This window comes from Camelina sativa, chromosome 4, assembly GCF_000633955.1.
Source record: "Camelina sativa cultivar DH55 chromosome 4, Cs, whole genome shotgun sequence".
Lineage (NCBI taxonomy): Eukaryota > Viridiplantae > Streptophyta > Magnoliopsida > Brassicales > Brassicaceae > Camelina > Camelina sativa.
The window spans coordinates 7668033-7673876 of NC_025688.1; positions in this window are offsets into that span (position 1 = coordinate 7668033).

Here is a 5844-nt window from a genome sequence, read left to right on the forward strand (position 1 = left end):
AAAATTGTTTAGCCTCCTCAAGCTTTCCATTGGCTTGCCCAACCAACAATTGTTGCATCATAGCTCTTAAGTCTTGTTTCTGGCCTTGGTTAGTCTGAAACCCTGGTGTGGGACACAATTGGGGCTGGAACACCTGTTGTTGCTGCTTGGATATATAGTTTTGTTGCTGTTGAGGCTGTTGAGGAGGGTAGAATTGATCTTGTGGGTTAGCCACATTGTTATTCCTATAAGAGAGATTTTTATTCTTGAATCCTCCTTGGTTGTAACCTTTGAATCCTCCCTGGTTTTGCATGTAGCACAACTCAGCAAACTCCCTATCTCCTTCTTGGACTGGAGCGTCTTCTTCACCAATGAAGTGAATGGTCTTTGATTGGCTTAAGAGAATCTTGTCAAGCTTCTCATTGACCATCTTTAAATCCTTCTGGTATTTGTCCTCTTGATCAGTGGAGGTGATCCTTATGGTTCTATCGATAGAGCAAGATTCTCTACCAACTCCCAGCCTTCTTCCACATTCTTGTGGAGAAAGTTTCCATTGGAGGCTGTATCAAGTAGCATTATAATCTTGGGTAGAACTCCTCTGTACAAAGTGCTGAGCAAAGACTCATTGCTGAATCCATGGTGGGGACACTGAGTTTGGAATCCTTTAAATCTCTCCCATGCCTCACAAAAACTTTCATTATTTCTCTGTGCAAAACCTGAGATTTCATTCCTCAACCTAGCAGTCCTTGCATTGGAGAAGAACTTGGCCAGAAAAGCTTTCTTGCATGCATCCCATGTGGTTATTGCTCCAGTAGGAAGAGTCTTCTCCCAGAGATGAGCTTTGTCTCCAAGGGAAAATGGGAATAGCCTTAACTTGAAGCCATCTTCACTCACTCCATTGATTTTTGTGAGTCCACATATCCTGTCAAACTCATCAAGGTGATCTAGAGGATCCTCCATTGGCAACCCATGAAATTTGTTGGCTTGTATCATAGAGATCAATCCACTCTTGATCTCATAATTATTATTGGCCACAGCAGGAGGCACAATACCAGCTCTTTGGTTGTGTGTGTTAGGTGCATCCCCAGCACCAATGTGTCTAGGTCTTTGATCATGGTTATCTTGTTGCTCCATGATTACTTGATCCTCTTGTTCTTGTACTACTCTTCTTCTCTGATGTCTCAAACCCCTTGGTGGCCTGTTGATGTTGTCAAGAAGTCCTTGGAGATTGTGATTACCCTTTGACCTTGTTTGCATCAACAACCAGATTGGCAACTCGGACAGGCACTCGGTCGAGCACAGGCTCGATTGGACGTNCCTCACAAAAGCTTTCATTATTTCTCTGTGCAAAACTTGAGATTTCATTCCTCAACCTAGCAGTCCTTGCATTGGAGAAGAACTTGGGCAGAAAAGCTTTCTTGCAAGCATCCCATGTGGTTATTGCTCCAGTAGGAAGAGTCTTCTCCCAGAGATGAGCTTTGTCTCCAAGGGAAAATGGGAATAGCCTTAACTTGAAGCCATCTTCACTCACTCCATTGATTTTTGTGAGTCCACATATCCTGTCAAACTCATCAAGGTGATCTAGAGGATCCTCCATTGGCAACCCATGAAATTTGTTGGCTTGTATCATAGAGATCAATCCACTCTTGATCTCATAATTATTATTGGCCACAGCAGGAGGCACAATACCAGCTCTTTGGTTGTGTGTGTTAGGTGCATCCCCAGCACCAATGTGTCTAGGTCTTTGATCATGGTTATCTTGTTGCTCCATGATTACTTGATCCTCTTGTTCTTGTACTACTCTTCTTCTCTGATGTCTCAAACCCCTTGGTGGCCTGTTGATGTTGTCAAGAAGTCCTTGGAGATTGTGATTACCCTTTGACCTTGTTTGCATCAACAACCAGATTGGCAACTCGGACAGGCACTCGGTCGAGCACAGGCTCGAGTGGACGGTCGAGCTGACTGAAAGGAGACGTGCAAATATACTCGGGACGTGGCTCGATCACTCACTCGATCAGCACTCGGTCGGGTGTGAGCTCGAGTTGATGGTCGAGTGGTACCTGAAATGCAACACATACAAGCAGAGGAAAAATTCGAGATTAGTAATGAACAAGTGATTCAAAGAACTTAATCTTAGTCTAATATTGATCCTAATGGTCACAAATAAACATTCCAATGGGCAACGGCGCCAAATTGAAACGAGTCCCTTTCTTGTGTGTGTGCNAGATGAGCTTTGTCTCCAAGGAAAAATGGGAATAGCCTTAACTTGAAGCAATCTTCACTCACTCCATTGATTTTTGTGAGTCCACGTATCCTGTCAAACTCATCAAAGTGATCTAGAGGATCCTCCATTGGCAACCCATGAAATTTGTTGGCTTGTATCATAGAGATCAATCCACTCTTGATTTCATAATTATTATCGGCCACAGCAGGAGGCACAATACCAGCTCTTTGGTTGTGTGTGTTAGGTGCATCCCCAGCACCAATGTGTCTAGGTCTTTGATCATGGTTATCTTGTTGCTCCATGATTACTTGATCCTCTTGTTCTTGTACTACTCTTCTTCTCTGATGTCTCAAACCCCTTGGTGGCCTGTTGATGTTGTCAAGAAGTCCTTGGAGATTGTGATTACCCTTTGACCTTGTTTGCATCAACAACCAGATTGGCAACTCGGACAGGCACTCGGTCGAGCACAGGCTCGAGTGGACGTTCGAGCTGACTGAAAGGAGACGTGCAAATATACTCGGGACGTGGCTCGATCACTCACTCGATCAGCACTCGGTCGGGTGTGAGCTCGAGTTGATGGTCGAGTGGTACCTGAAATGCAACACAGACAAGCAGAGGAAAAATTCGAGATTAGTAATGAACAAGTGATTGAAAGAACTTAATCTTAGTCTAATATTGACCCTAATTGTCACAAATAAACACTCAAATGGGCAACGACGCCAAATTGAAACGAGTCTTTTTATGGTGGGTGATGATGTGGAATGTGAATGAATGATGTGATGATGATGATGAACAGTGGTGAAAGCAGGGTGTTTCAATTCCCCTTATGCAATTGTAGTATAAGAGGTATCAATCCTAAATGAGTGAATGCAAGCAATCAAGGTGTGCAATACTTGTCTAAGTTAAGCCAATTATAGAGGGTGTTTGTCACTAACAACCTATTGCAGAATGTAAAATGCAGAATGTAAAAGCTGAATGGACAAGATACTAAATGTAATGGAATAGAATGATTATGGCAATAATGAAACTAGAACAGAGATCAAACTATAGTAATGCAGGTAATGAACTAGTGCAAGGAAAGTAATGAACATGAAACTAAATGAATGCAATAGAAATGCAACTAGAATGAGATAAGAAACAAGACAGGACAGACACAAATCATAAACAAGAGTTCTGGGAATGAACTCGAGCAATCACTCGATCGAGTGTAGATCGAGTGCAGGGTCGAGCTAGACAAAAACGTAAAACAAAGCAATGCATACAAAACAGAGCAAGACAAAAGTAAATCAAACAACGATCAAACAACAGGATTTAGACTAGGAAATCAATAGACAAGGAAGATCTTAGGGATAGATTCATGGGCTGAACTTAGATTGTGGTTATCTAACTTGATCAACAAACCTCAATCAACATGAGCTAATCTCTAGACAATAATCTCTAAGAACATGTTAATCCACTTTCATGGCAAAAACAATCAAGCTAATATATTTCTAGACTTGTTCTCACAAAGTAAAGAATCTATACAAGCAAGCATTAAGCAATATGTCAAGAATCAAACAAGACTTCTAATCTCTTAGCAAGCCTAATGATAATCTCTAGATCTAGCCTTATCTATGCACCTTAGACATTGGTGTGATGCTAAGAAGCTTGAGATCAAACCCTACCCTCTCAGTTATAGGATCAGCATTAAGAACATCTAGCCTAGAAGAGATCTACAACAATCAAGCTTGACCAAATCAAATAACCACAACATCCATCCAGCCTAAACCATCCCTAAGAGCTAAGGAAACTACTCACAATCACACATGATGAACAGCAAAGTCATAAACCCAGAAAAACACGAAACTTGCATGATTAGAAAGATAAAACAGAGATCTACAATATTGGAGAAGGAATCAAACTCGAATTCTTGATACTTTGAAAGTTATGAAACAAACAAGTATGAAGAATCTTGTGTTTTCTCCTTCAAAAGAGGTACAAGATCTAAGAAAATAAAAGTGCAAAAAGCATAAATTCCCAAAAGGGTAAAATACTAGGTTTGAGAATATCTAAAAAGCTGCTCTCTTGTGGCTGCAGGGTACAAGGTCCTTAAATAGGAAAAAGGAGGGGAAGCCCTAAAAATGCTAAAAGACAAAATAGCCAGGCGGCTCGGCCAACTCGACCCGGTGCTCGGTCGAGTGACCGGTCGAGTTGGGTTTTCTTGTGCTCCTTCCACTCGGTCGAGTCTCTCTCAGCACGCGGTCGAGTGTCTGGTCGAGTGGGCAGTCGACTGGGACTCTGGACCTTGGTTCTCCAGCTTTAACTCCTTTGCTTTCTCCTCATGATTGCTTCACTTCTCCTTAGCATTACTTCCATGCTCCTTAGGCTCCAAAATCACCTGTTTATGCAAGAAAAGATGCAAATGCAATGCAACTACACTATAATGCAAGAACAATCCTAAAACTATGCAATAATGGTCAAAAAGGATAGCAAAGGATGAAAAAGATGTGAATATATTAAGGGAAAACAGGGTAAAATATATGAACATCAGATAGGTTGTGTAAGGACAAATGTGAAGGTGGTTTGGGCTTTCGCGCTTTGGAACAGTTCAATGATGCAATGTTGGCCAAGCTGTATTGGCGGTTAATTCACTATCCAACGTCTCTGATGGCTCGAGTCTTGCGAGGTAGATATTTTCCGAATAAACATCCTCTATAGGCTAAGAAGCCTTATTCCCCTTCGTTTGCTTGGCAGAGTATGTTCTCAACTAAAGGCTTGGTGGAACATTGATCTCGGTGGGCGATAGGTTCAGGCTGTAACGTTTCGGTATAGCGAGATATGTGGATTCCAGATATCAAGCCGAGACCAGCATTTGGTCGATGTCGGCAATTACATCCAAATATAATGGTCAACCATTTGATTAATCCTAATACGAAGGAGTGGCATATGCCAATCCTAAAGGAGTTTATGGATCCAGCAGATATACAAATCATTTTATCTATGGAGATTAGTAAATCCTTTAAACCAAATAGATTGATCTGGCATTTTACTAAATCACGTAAGTATTCGGTTAAATCTGGTTACCGACTAGCGCGTGAATTAATAAAAGAGGTCGAATATGGACCGACATGACGACTCTTAAGGCTCAGGCTTGAAAACTTAAGGTACCCCTAAAGATCCAGCATTTTCCTGGCAGATTGCCTCAGGTTCCCTCCATATGTTGGAACGCTTAGCTCAACGAGGTGTCCGGTGTGACCCTCTATGTACACGTTGTGGCTCGGCGGTGGAGACTATCAATCATGCACTTTATGAGTGTCCCCGATCGCATCGGATTTGGGATTTGTCCCCGCTGGATATATACCTTGATGGCTTCCCCTATGGTTCTATTTTTTCAAATCTAGATTTCATATATTGGCGGGCATCGTCCCAGTCAGACGCCTCGGATATAAGTTTTCGTCTACCATGGCTTGTTTGGTCTATCTGGAAAGATAGGAATAAAAAAAGTGTTTCAGGGTATTGAGGCAGAACCAGGTGATGTTCTTAAACAGGCGGCTACTGATAAGTTGTTATGGGAGGAGGCCAGGTTCTTCATTTCGGTCCCTTTCGATCCTTTACCTTTGGAGTCTCGGATCCCTGCTTCGCGGTGCCAGGTCGGTGGAGCT